Source organism: Prionailurus bengalensis, chromosome A2 (genome assembly GCF_016509475.1).
Source record: "Prionailurus bengalensis isolate Pbe53 chromosome A2, Fcat_Pben_1.1_paternal_pri, whole genome shotgun sequence".
Classification (NCBI taxonomy): domain Eukaryota; kingdom Metazoa; phylum Chordata; class Mammalia; order Carnivora; family Felidae; genus Prionailurus; species Prionailurus bengalensis.
The window spans coordinates 121,200,229-121,214,463 of NC_057348.1; the positions used below are offsets into that span (position 1 = coordinate 121,200,229).

Genomic DNA, 14,235 nt, shown 5'->3' on the forward strand with positions numbered 1-14,235 from the left:
TAAGATTTAGTTGATCAAGATGAGTGATAAAAGATTGCCTCCTTTAGAAACGAAGTACACACAAAAATTTTAGCATTTTATTAAAAAGTCCTCTAAGAATATAATGTACATATCATTCCCTGCTCCTTTCAAAGAAACTTTTTTTTATGGTCAATTAGGGAGAATTTATACTGTGATTATTTATCAGGAGAATCTGTGCCTCATTATGTTGGCTTCTCTCTCATTTTCCTGTGGCTGTGAATGGAACATTAAACCATTTAAATATGTTTTACTTGAGGGGCACCTGGGTGGCTCAGTCAGTTAAGCGTCAGACTTCGGCTCAAGTTATGATCTCACGGGTTCATGAGTTTGAGCCCCGCGTCAGGCTCTGTGCTGACAGCTTGGAACCTGGCGCCTGCTTCAGATTCTCTGTCTCCCTCTCTCTCTGCCCTTCCCCCACTCACACTCTGTGTGTGTGTGTGTGTGTGTGTGTGTGTGTGTGTGTCTCTCTCTCTCAAAAATAAACATTAAAAAAAATTTTTTTAAATGCATTTTGCCTGAAACAGCAGCAGAAAGGCACCAGCTGTTGTCCAACAAATACATAGTCTAGATTTATATGTTTAAAAAATAACAAATCTTAGAATTTGTTTGTTCAACCCTATGGTCTCCACCCCATTTTCTACTTTTTAGAGAATTAAATTTTACATATTTTGTCATCTTTGACTTAAGCTTAATTCTGACAGCTGACACCCTGTTTGTGTGTGTGTAAGTTACATGTGTGTGTGGGAGAGGGAGAGGGAGATGTGGAGAGGAGGAGGAGGAGAGAGAAACATAGTGAGCCATGCTTTAAAAATGTCATTTAGCCAGCTGTTCAGAGCTGCCGTTGTTAATTTGAGGACTTAGAGAATTGTCGAAAGAGAAAAAACTCTACACTTTATCCCCAAATTTGGGCAAGAGGGAGGATATATTAGTGGGAGGACATAGTTGTTCATTCAATAAGTATTAATGAGTATCTACTCTACCTTGGCATGGTGCTGTGAAGTAAATGGATATGTTGATGTGAAATGTGAAGATTTAAAGTGTTTTCAGTTTTAATGGAATATTTTGAATATTTTTATTTGAAAGTTCTAAACTTAATTTGATAGTAGTTTCATTAAGACTATAACCGTGCCTGTAGTTCTTGTATAAATTTTAAGTCTAATGAAGTCTGGTTATTGTACAGTAAGAGCAATTATTTCGTTTTCATTGACATTTTTTCACCTATTTATTTTTGAGAGCGAGAGCAAGTGGGGGAGGGACAGAGAGAGGGAGATAGAGAATCCCAAGCAGGTACCGCTCTGTCAGCACAAATGTGGGGCTTGAGCCCCTGAACTGTGAGACCGTGACCTGAGGTGAAACCAAGACTTGCCAGGTTGCTTAACCAACTGAGCCACCCAGGCGCCCCTTCATTTACGTTTTAAAGAGACTTACCTTCAATAAAATCCACCTGAACCTTCAGTAAATAGTTTCTAGAGTATCTAAAACATGGTAAAACAAGTATAAATATGATAGAACACTATGTAGATCTTACAGACCCTGAAATGAAACTGGTGATAATTGTAAGCCATGTGGGCTGTACCCAAGTTGATACTGTTTCTTGGGTTCATTTCCAAACTTTGATCATGTGTTTTCTGCAAGTCAGGGAGATTGGAAACACGTATGTTTAGAGGCAAATTATCTTGAGAATTTTAGCTGTGGCCTATATAGATTTATCATAGTGCTGTGCGTAAGCCTACGGAGTGTAAATGGTTATTAGTTGTAGTGGTTAGAGTTCATTGTAATAATTATTTTGAAATCTAGAGTTTAAATTTCTTTCTCTTCATTTGACTTCAGTGTTCGTCCAGGGCCGTGGCAGAACTAACCTATTGCTCGTACATTACATATGATCCCATAGGCTAGTGGGTATTATACACATGAACTGTGTCCTGGATAAAAAGCTGTGTGGCTCCAAAGCGCCTTTTTCATCCGTGTGAATTCCTAGAGCACATACCAGTACTCCATCCTCTGCCTCCCACCCCCACCTCCCGCTGAGAGAAAATTCCAGAACAGAGGCCGTTGTCCTATTTATGAAAATAAGCAAATAGCCTCTGATTACTGTTGAAGGTCAAGCTCTGTTCCAGTAGTGCTTTGCATACTGCTGTGGTTTAATGTTTGTGTTCCTCCCAGAGTCTTCTGTTGGAAACCTAATGCCCAAGGCCAAGGCCTTAGGAGATGACGCCTTTGGGAAGCGATTAGGTCTTGAGGGTGGAACCCTCATGGATGGGATTGGTGCCATTATACAGGAGGCTCCAGAGAGCTCTCTAACCCCTTTTGTCTGGTGAGGTTACAGTGAGAATTCTGTGACCAGGAAGACCGCATCCAGTGGTTGTGTGGCACCCTGATCCCTGGAACTGTGAGAAATAAATTCTGTTGTTTATAAGCTACCTAGTCTCTGATATTTTGTTATAGAAATGGACTGAAACACATATGTGGTCAAGTGTCTAAAACTGCCCCAAGAATGCAGAGACTCTATTACCCTTGGCACTGAGGCCTCCTCCTCCTTTTCTAATAGTGATAAAAACTGCTTATCTCCCTTTGTGTTTTGGTCGTTCTATACTCTGCTTCAGTAGCTTCCAACCCCAGTGAGGGTGTGTGTTATTTTGAGGTTCATTCATGACAGAAGATACTCAATATATTGAATTTTGCCGGACTCATTTGTACTAGTTAAGCCACTGATGCCTAGGTCCTTATACAATTATTGACGTACTTTTTATAATTTAATTATAAATTAAAGACACCTTGTTTATATTGCCATGTGGAATTTACTTAGTTTTCCATGAGAGCTGACCTGCCTCATACTACCATAGTTTACTTTTCTACCATTCTGAATAATCGTTTGCTGCTTCTGTTCCCCTTCTAGCTGTTTAATAAGAGCAACCACATCGTATCCTATTTAGTATTCTTGTGTAAGATGGGTTAATTTCTTTTTTTTTTTTAATGTTTGTTTATTTTTGAGAGTGAGAAAGAGAGACAAAGCACCAGCGGGGGGGAGGGGCAGAGACAGAGGGAGAATCCAAAGGAGGCTCCAGGCTCCGAGCTGTCAGCACAGAGCCTGATGTGGGGATCGAACCCATGAACTGTGAGATCATGACCTGAGCCAAAGTCGGATGCTCAAATGACTGAGCCCCCCAGTTGCCCTTAGATGGGTTAATTTCTTAATTCATTCAAAAAGATTTTTTTTCTTTTTGGTTTTTTAAAGTTTATTTATTTATGTTGAGAGAGACTGTGAGAGAGCGGGGGACCGGTAGAGAGAGAGGCAGAGACAGAATCCCAAGCAGGCTCCATGATGTCAGTGCAGAGCCTGATGCAGGGCTTGAACCCAAGAACCCTGAGATGACCTGAGCCGAGAGCAAGAGTTGGATACTCAATTAACTGAGCCACCCAGTGCCCGTAAAACAGATTTAAATAAAAATATTTTCCAAGGGAAAATACCCATGTTGCTGAAGATTTTTATTTTCTAATTAAGCTTTGAATTTCAGTATCAGAATTATTTTCTATGTATAATGTAGTGCTCACAGAAATTACAGTGACAGAGAAGTGTTCTCTGTCAGTTGTGGCCCACCATTAAGATCTTTTATAATTAATCATATTTGTAGGTTGTATGTATTTAAGATAATCTAGACAATAAAAGAGCCAAAATACAGGATGAGAAATGAAGCCAATGGGGTATTTTGGGGAGTGGAGTTGAGGAGACAAAAAGTTGATGGGAAGTTACTTAGGGTATAAAAGAAAAAAAGGAATAATGAAATAATGGAAAAAAGTAAAATAAATGGGAAACAAAAGCCAAAAGGTGGACATCTTTGCTGTTTTTTTTTTTTAAGGTTCTGAATATGCCAAGGACATGAACAATTATGCATGTTAAGCTTGCATTTTACGACTTTAACAATGCAAAAATTTTTTTCACGTGGATGGAGGAAAATTATTGAGTCTCCAATACTTCATCTCTTTGGGTGTCTGAATAGTTTCCCGAACATGTGAAGTAACATTTGCCAAGATGTCCAGTATGGATTTTGATTTGCTTGTGGTTTCTAGTGTATGTTCTTAATCCTAGCCATTCATGTTGTAGAATTTTGCCAGTGTTCACAAGGAATATCACCACTCTTTAAAAACAAGGTCAAAATGGATCCCTTATAAGGGTTTCGTGGTTCTAACAGTTTTACGTATAAGATTTTGCACGTTGTTAGTTTAGTTGGTTGTAAGTGCCTATGAGAGAGGTCTGGTTGACGAGTGGCGTGCCTACTTCTGGCCATACTGCTAACTCATTTTATGACTTTCGGCAAACAATTTCACTTCACTGGGTTTTCTTATCGCTAAACAATGAGAGTAGATGTTCACTTAGGGTCCTAAGTGGTGTGGGAGTGATGACAGTGAACATGGAGAAGTAGCTGTTTTTAAACAACACTGAGGGTGTTGTTAGGTGCACCCAGGGTAAAGCATATGAAAATATCCAGTCCCATAAGTTTGTTTTTTGTTTTTGTTTTTTTGTTTTTGTTTTTGTTTTTGTTTTTGTTTTAATCAGGAACCAAAAGAGCGAAAAGAAATCTTCAGGGCATATATAAAGAACTCTTGTAGAACATTTTATGAATCATTTCAGTGTGCTATTTAATATGAAAAAATTACACATCTTTGGATAAGCTTTTCACTCATTCTGATATTTGAATATCTACTATGTCTCATATAATAGGCACACTAATAGATTTGGGATACTAAAAAGAAATTAGATCTTAATTTTCACTTAAAATTGTTTCATTCATTTTCTCTTTCCATTCTCAGCAGAAATAGTTCTTTTAAAAATATAGTATATGAAAAAAGAATAAAATGATAGAATTGTCACAAATAGGTCGATAGTAGAAAATAACAACTTTCCCTAATGGACTTAAAATATGGTCCTGATATAAGTGAAGCTTTTCAAGAATGTTTATTATGCATATTGATGTATATTGATGTTTTGTAGGTTCATCAAGGCTTGTTTTTGATGATTCATAGAATTCGGTATTTAAACATTTAATCTGGTAAATAGGCTTGTTGAGCAAGTTTGGTCTTCCGTATTGTGTTGTGGAAACATTTGCTATCCTGCCCCTTTTATTTTGTTAGATTTTTGCCCCTGTCATTTTGGCCCCGTCCTTTGTAGCTGTCATTATTAAACAGTGCAGGTTTTACTTAAGTGTTTCCTTTTGGCTTTCTCAAGCATCTTTAATCAAAATACAGCAGAAGTGGGGCGCCTGGGTGGCTCAGTCGGTTGAGCGTCCGACTTCAGCTCAGGTCACGATCTTGCGGTCCCTGAGTTCGAGCCCCGCGTCGGGCTCTGGGCTGATGGCTCAGAGCCTGGAGCCTGTTTCTGATTCTGTGTCTCCCTCTCTCTCTGCCCCTCCCCCATTCATGCTCTGTCTCTCTCTGTCCCATAAATAAAAATAAACGTTAAAAAAAATTTTTTTTAATTAAAAAAACAAACAAACAAAATACAGCAGAAGTTTCACTTACCAGGCAATCATGGTAATTAGAAAACAGGTAGCCTGCCGTTCATCTTGCTGCTGGTTATTTAGGTTACTTGGCTTACCTTTTCTGAGGAGTTTTGTTTTTTCTTTTAAAGAGAGGGAGCGAGCCTGCATGTGTGCTTGGGGGAGGGGCAGGGGCAGGGAGAGACTCCCAAGCAGGCTCTGCGCTGTCAGGCCAGAGCCTGACACAGGGCTCCGTCCCGGAACCGTGAGATCATGACCTGAGCCCAGAGGAAGAGTCCGATGCTTAACTGACTAAGCCACCCAGGTGCCCTCTGAGGAAATTTTTCATAACATATATAATCCTGTATTTGCCAAACTCTGAACAGGTCCTACTGACAAATGTCTTCCTCCTCAGTTCACGCTCCAGACCTTTTGTTTTATGGCACATGTTATTTATATATACTATAAAACTTTGCTTATGGAAGTTGATTTATTTACCTTTGTTTTTATTGGCATGTTTAGAACAATTTTACCTTTACCTTTCAGCTTAAAACTGAATTTTTAAAAAATGCCTTTCTTGCCTGCAAGGAATGGTTGGGACTTTATTTAAACCACAGGTAGAATTCCCAATAATTAGAATTCCATCATCTGCCTTTAATTGTCGCAACTCTTGCAACACTAAGACCAACTATGCGGTTCATTCATGAATGCTTTTCCATATTTATTGAGTCAACTATAGGTCTAGCCTGGATGCTGGGGTAGGGTGGTTGAATAGAATACATAGAAGAATATATAATTTCTGTCCCCACAGATAATAATCCAATTTGGGAGATAAAATCTAAACACAAGAAATGTTGTAGATGATATATATATGGGTGTGTGTGTGTGTGTGTGTATACATATATATATACACATATATATATATATATACACACATACATACATATATATATATATAATGACTTAACCACTAAAAAGAATGTAGTAAGAGAAGGACATCATGGTTTTGAGTTCTCTTAAAAGGCTTCATTGCAATGGTGATACTTGATCTGAGCTCACTTAAACAGATAGAAGTCGATTTTTAATAAGATGAGAGAAAAGCAAGGCATATTGGCTTAAGAGCAAGGGCACAGAGGTGTGAATGGGTATATTCTGTTGGAGGAAAGATTAAACTGGCTACACCAAATAGCCATTATGTGAAAAGCCCAGTCTGGGAGAAAACAGGGCATGTGTGTGTACAGTAATGCAAAAGGTGATCGAGAGCCAGGAGCTGTGGTAAAAACCTTGATAGCTAGGAATCTGAAGAGCTGAATTGTGTCCCTTTTGATTTTTTTGCACTTTTAGGTTGCTGTTCTCTTGAAGTGAGCAGTTTTAACCAAGAGAGTCCTTTTGCTTAATTTTTTTCAATTCCATTATTGAAGATAGGAAATGGCATCTACTGTTTTGCATTACCTGGGGAGTTCGGTGTAGCAGATGGAGCTCTCTGTTCTGTTTATCATATTCATTGCGCATATACCTAAGTTTTAAGCTTATTGGTCATTTTCTTCCAAATTATGTTTGTCATTTAAATTAAGTGTAGAAGAGTAGTTGTAATTTTGGGAAAACTTGGAGTACCAGCTTTGAGTAGAGAACATTGGCAACCAGTGGGGATGATAATGATAGACTGACAGCATCTGGGGGAGGGACTTAAGTGCCATTCCCAGGGTCCCATAGTTTGCATATAGTAGAACTGGATGTGCACCCAGGTTGTTGGGACTTGAAAGTCTGTATTTTCGGGACACCTGGGTGGTTCAGTCAGTTGAGCATCTGACTTTGGCTCAGGTCATGATCTTGTGGTCCTTGAGTTCCAGCCCCACATCGGGCTCGCTGCTGTCAGTGCAGAGCCCGCTTTGGGTCCTCTGTCTCCCTCTCTCTCTGCCCCTTCCCCACTTGTGCTCTCTCAGAATAAAATATTAAATTTTTTTAAGTCTGTATTTTCACTAGCCCATTTAAGATAATAAGGAATATAGAAACATAAGTAATTACTGTGCCATGTGCGTGTGACATTTTAGTATTGGAAGTATCATCAAAACATAGAAGAAATGGAGAGGGAAAAATTAAATCAGCCTTTGCTTGCAATGGAGCATTTAGAGAAAGATTCCTGGAGAAGGATGATACCTAAATAGGGCTTTGGTGACAACCTAAGAGTTGTGTAGGGTAAAAGGGAATAATAATATTCGTGTTTCAGCACCTCTATACTTTGCTTTTTAAAAGACCTGGGTTATCAGGCTCATTTCTACAGTCCATTCTCTTCCATTATTAGTCTCCCTTGTCCTCTTTATACACAAACATGATCGTGCCATCTCATCCCAGTTTTTGGTGGTTGTATCATTTTCACATAGTTGATATATCTAGTATTTGTATACTGTACCAGAGCAATAGCTCCTACAGTTTTCACTTATTTCTCCAATTAAATATTGTATGTAGTGTATGTACTATGTGTGAGTGTGTGTGTAAAACACCATAGCTTGTCCATTCCTGGATTCTTTATTAAGCTCTTGTTTGAGTTCTGAGTCTTGAGTCCCACTTTTAAGTATTCTGTAAAAGACACCCCCTCCAGGCATGCACAGGTCACCCCTCTGTCGTAGACCTCTTATATTTTCTGTTTGGTCACTAGGATTCTTTTTTTTTTTTTTTTTTTTTTTTAACGGTTGTTGATAATTTTGATGTGTTCTTTTGATTCCATTCTTATTTTTGGGAAAAGCAGTTAGCCTTTGTTTTCCATGAATTTGTCTTTTTTCAGATCATTTCTGTACTGTTTTCCATAATTCCTTTTCTGTGTCAGTGATGTTGTCACTAGCTATTTGTTTCTTTCTGGTTCTTCCGTGGTTTTTATTTCTGTTACAGGTTTATTGTTATATTTAATTTATTTGCTGAACTGTGACAGCTGTTTCCTGAGTTAATTTTTTAAATTGTCTCATTCATCTGCCTTTTTCAGGTTTTTGTCTTCCTTATATGGTGAATTCCTACAATGCTTATTTAGGTCCCATATTGAATCCTTTATTATTATTCATCAGAGAATGAAGTCACTTCAAGTTGGGACTGCTGTAAAAGTGAAAAGCAATGTGGGGAAAGGGCAGAGAAAATGATTTAGGGAAGGCAACATCTTTGGCTGAGATACATTCTTGCAGAATACTTTGCCACTAGGCTAATGTGTCCTATGCTCTAGACACTTCTTCCTTTAAAATAGTTTTTAATTAAATTAAAAATTAAAATTAAATCAAGATAATATATGTATATATTGTGAAAAAAGAACTTCTAGTCTTCTAATAACAGTCTTATGCTTCTGCCCCAACTACTAGTTTTTATTTTCTTGAGACAACTTTCAGTACTTATAGCTGTCACTTATAACATTTAATTCCATATTTATAAGTAATATGCTTATTTAATTTTTTAGATGCTATTAACTGCTTATTGTGGGAGATTAGGATTTATATATATTACGTGTGTTAATTTTTATCCATATACCTTTTTTTTTTTAATTTTTTTTTCAACGTTTATTTATTTTTGGGACAGAGAGAGACAGAGCATGAATGGGGGAGGGGCAGAGAGAGAGGGAGACACAGAATCGGAAACAGGCTCCAGGCTCTGAGCCATCAGCCCAGAGCCTGACGCGGGGCTCGAACTCCCAGACCGCGAGATCGTGACCTGGCTGAAGTCGGACACTTAACCGACTGCGCCACCCAGGCGCCCCTTATCCATATACCTTTTTAAAAAACTTTATTTTTTAATTTACATCCAAGTTAGCGTATAATGCTATAATTTCAGTAGATTCCATTGATTCATCCCCTATGCAAAAAAAAAAAAAAGTTTTTAAATTTTTTTTTATTTGAGAGAGATCACGAGCCGGGGAGGGGCAGAGAGACAAGACAGAATGTGAAGCTGGCTCTAGACTTTGAGCTGTCAGCACAGAGCCCCATGCAAGGCTTGAACTCATGAGCTGTGCGTGAAATCATGACCTGAGCCAAAGTCGGATGATTAACCCAGGTGCCCCTCCATCTACCTTTTTTTTTTAAGTGTTTGTTTATTTTTGAGAGAGAGAGAGAGCAAGCGAGGCGGATAGAGAATCCCAGGCAGGTTCCGCACTGTCAACGCAGAGTCCAACGCAGGGCTTGAATTCACTAACTGGGAGATCGTGATCTGAGCTGAAATCAAGAGTCCATCCAGGTGCCCCGATCCGTCGACCTTTGAACATCTTTCTAAATGATGATCTGCTTAATTTCATACTCCTTGTTTATGACTCTGGATTGCATTTCTTATTGTGTATTTGTCTCGTTAAAAATTGCCTTGTCTGGGGGCGCCTGGGTAGCACAGTCGGTTAAGCGTCCGACTTCAGCCAGGTCACGATCTCGCGGTCCGTGAGTTCGAGCCCCACGTCAGGCTCTGGGCTGATGGCTCAGAGCCTGGAGCCTGTTTCCGATTCTGTGTCTCCTTCTCTCTCTGCCCCTCCCCTGTTCATGCTCTGTCTCTCTCTGTCCCAAAAATAAATAAACGTTGAAAAAAAAATTTAAAAAAAAAATTGCCTTGTCTGTTTGCTTACCTGATTTTCTAAGTTCCTCTTCTTCCCAAACTTGCAAAAGAATTGTAAAACTGTCAGAACCTAATACTGTTTTCCACCTGATAAAACACATCAAGAAACCTTATCTGTTCATTCCCTACCACTCTCTACCCTTTTCCTCTCCTCCTTGGATCCTCTACTTCCTCTTTGGTCTGAACCAAATACCTTCTAGACCACAATTATCCAAGGATTTCCTTACACCTCTCTCCTATGAGAGATCTTATTTCCTCTATCTCGGGGTCTTTCTCTCTCTCTCTCTCTCTCTTTCTTTTCTATTTGCTCCTTTGTTTTAATTAAAACAATTTTTTTTTAATGTTTATTTATTTTTGAGGGAGAGAGACAGACAGACAGACAGAGACAGGGCAAGCTGGGGAGGGGCAGAGAGAGAGGGAGACACAGAAACCAAAGCAGGCTCCAGGCTCTGAGCTGTCAGCACACAGCCCGATGTAGAACTCAACAAACCATGAGATCATGACGTGAGCTGAAGTTGAACACTTAACTGACTGAGCCACCCAGATGCCCTGTTTGCTCCTTTGTTTTAGTGTGCCAGGTGTTCAAGATACTTCTCCAGGTGCATAGGGAGGAATGTTTTTGATACTTTGTGCTTTAATGAAATGTATTGATCAGTCCAGTGTGAATATGTAATAGCTTGGGTATATAGTCTAGGTGAAATAATTTTCAGAATTTTGAAGTTATTCACTTATCTTCTTCTAAGTGTTGCTATTAAAGAAGATCAGTGCCATTCTGATTCTACAAAGCAGTTGAACTAGACTCTCAAAATATTAATATCATGAAAGACAAAAAAAAAGTTAAAAGTCTGGGAAACTGTTCTAGATGTTTTTCATTGATCTTTTTTCTTTTTGAAAACTTTTAGACTTCTGTTCTTTAACCCTAAGGCTCTGTTATTTCACAGTACCATACTTTGATATGGCTATTTATTTTCATTTGTTACATGGGTGCATTCTTTCAGTCTGCATAGTCATGAACTTCAGTTTGGGAAATTATGTCTGTGGTAGTTCCTTCCTCTTTTCTCAAGTCTGTTTCTAGTTGATTGGATGTTAAGACCACTTGGATTGATCTTCTGGTTTTATTACTTATTCCCTTATTTGACTTTTGGTTCTACTTCCTGCAAGATTAAAAAAAAAAGATGTGTAGAGTGATGGTTAAGTTAGGCTTTTAAGCCAGAAGCTTGGTTTGTTTCTGGCATTGCCAGTTTTTAGCTGTGTGATCTTATGTAAGTCAGTTACCCTTTCTGTTTTTCATGTGTAAAATAGGGTTTATATTAGTACCTAACTCAAGGATGTGGGAATAAATGAATTAATTTAGCCAAAGTGTTTAGTAATTTCTTAGTACATAGTAAATATTCGTTGTTATCCTTTGACATCATTATTACCTCAAGTTAATATTCCATCTGTCTATTTGAATTCTTAATTTCATCAAAAGTTTATTTCAAGAGTTTTTGTTTGCTTCTCTGTTCCTAGTTTATAGTCTTTTGTCTTGTGGATGCAACATCATCTTAAATTATTGGGAAAGTTGAGGAATTTTGGAAAAAACTTCCAACATATAAGATGGACACCAAAACTAAAGAAAACGGAATTAAATAAATAGACAGAAACAGAAGTAAATAGAAATCTTAGGAGGTTTTTGGGGTTTGGCAGTGCTAATGTTTTCTTCTCTTTCCTGTGTCAGTGTTACCATACTTCTGCTATTCTGTTTATTTGGTGTATATCTTCTATGTTGGAGACTTTTTTAAAAGTTTCTTCGTAATGAAGATCTAACTATATTTGGTGGAAACATATAGAAGTTTTGTGTCTTTGGTGAGTCATATCAGGGAGCACAGTTGTCAGCTTGCCCTTTTGTTGCTGATCCTAAGTTTGAACATGGAAGCTGATGGCAGGTAGTTTCTCCAACTTAGAAGTATCTTTTTATCTTTGTTAATTACGTGATTTTAGGTTGATATTTTCAGAATGTATAATTATATATACTTCTGCATTCTTTTTAAATACAAAATATTATAAACTATTAAGTCATTATCCATTTGGCTTGTCAGATTGTCCAAATCTGACCGGGAGAAGCTCCTTCAAGGGCTTGATGGGGAATGATATTAAGGAACGTAAAATCTGAAGGCTGAATCTGCTTTTTGAGAGGTATCCTTGCTTCTACATCCTTTTAGTGGACTGAACTCTGTGTGTGTGTGTTTGTGTGTGTGTATATATGTGCACATGCGTGTATATATTTTCTTTGTATCTGATGTACAGTTACATTCGTTTCCATTTATATTTAATTTTAGTAGGGATTTTCCCCTAATCATTTATTTTTGAATATGTATATCATTAACATTTTTCAGAAGTCAAGAACTTTATTAAAACGTATACTCAGGAGTACCTTTTTTCCTTTTTTCCACCACATTTCACTACCTAAAGGCAACATGTATGTAAACCTTAGTTTGAAGTTCCTTGTTTTTCTGTTTGCAGGTACATATGTGTACATGTATTCTCATTTACCCTTTTTTGATACACAGTAGTTTGCATAACATGCACTTTTTTCACATGGCTTTTTTCACTTAATATAGCCTTGATATCTCTCTGTGTCCATTCACAAAGACTTTCCTCATTTCTTTTTTATACTGCATAGTATTCCATTGTGTAGATACCTAATGGTTTCTTCATTATGTCTCTTAGGTTTACTGTATTGTGCTATTCCAAAGAGTGTCATAGTAAATTACTGTGTGTGTGTATGTGTGTGTTTTAATTAAAACATACGTTTATTATCTCTTGAAGTTCTATGAGTAGAATGGAATCAGTTGATGGGGCTCTCACTCGGAGTCTCTCAGGCAGTTGCGATGGAAGTTGGGGCTAGAGTCATCTGAAAGTTCAAAGTAACTTAACATCAAAGGTAGCTCACTCACTATACCTGGAAATTGATGCTGGTTTCAGCTCAGGCTGTCAGCTGGAATGCCTATCTATGACCTTTCTCTGTGATTGGAACTTCCTAGAGCATGTCAAGTGGGCTCTGAAAGGGAATATCCCAAAAGTGAGCATTCTAAGAGGTCCAAATGGGAGCTGTGAGGCTTTTCAAGATTTATCTGAGAAATCCCAGAACATCACTTCCGGATTCTCTTGATTGACTAACTCATTAAGGCTGGCCCAGATTTAAGGAAAGGAGAATTAGGTTTTTTATCAGGATGCATGAAATTGAAAGCAACTATCCTTGGAGACTAAATACCAGAGTCGCCTTCTAGCCATCACAGTTCACATTTCTTCCATATGTAAAATGTATTCCCTTTCTTTCCAGTACTCACACAGTCTCATCCCATTAAGGCATCAATTTGAAGTCCAGGATCTTGTTATCTGAGTCAGGTCCAGATATGGATAATACTTCTTAGGTGCAGTTCCTCCAGTACAGTTCCTCGAAAACAGTTCCCCTTGACCTAAATACCTTTACTGAGAGCTGTATTTCTCTTTATGGCTCTGAGTTACTGTCTGGTGTTCTTTCATGTCACTTTGTAGGACTCCCATTTCTTCTAGGACAGGTCTAATGGTAATGAACTTCCTCAGCTTTTGCTTATCTGGGAATTTTATAATTTCTCCCTTACTACTGAAGGAATTTTGCTGGATATAGGATTCTTAGTTGACATTTTTTTTTTCATCAGCCCACTGCCTCCAGACCCCAAAATTTCCCATGAGAAATCTGTTTGTAATCTTAGAATCCTTTAATATGATGATCACCTTTATCTTGCTGTGTTCAAAATTCTCTTTGTCTCTTCAAAGTTTGATTATAGTGTATCCAGGTATGGATGTCTTTGAGTTCATCTTACAAAGAGATTGTTGAGCTTCTTAGATGTTTGTATCCATGTTTATATTCATTCATCCATCAAACTTAATGAAGTTTTCAGCCATTATTTCTTCAAATATTCTCCCCTCCCCTTACTCTCTTCTCCTTCTGGGACTCCCACAATGCATATGTTGGTCTGCTTGTTGGTATCCCACAGGCCCCTTAAGCTCTGTTCACTTGTTTTCAGTCCTTTTTTTCTTTCTATTCCTCAGACATGATAATTTCCATTGTCCTATCTTCAGGTTCACTGATTATTTCTTCCTGCTCAAATCTGCCTTTCATTTCCTCTGGTGAATTTTTAATTTCAGT

The 14,235-nt window shown here is 38.0% G+C and overlaps 1 protein-coding gene across 1 annotated transcript in view; it reads left to right on the top strand.

Moving 5' to 3' along the window:
- ZNRF2 (zinc and ring finger 2) overlaps positions 1-14,235 on the top strand; it is a 103,910-nt gene that overhangs the window by 36,218 nt on the left and 53,457 nt on the right. The window lies entirely within an intron of this gene.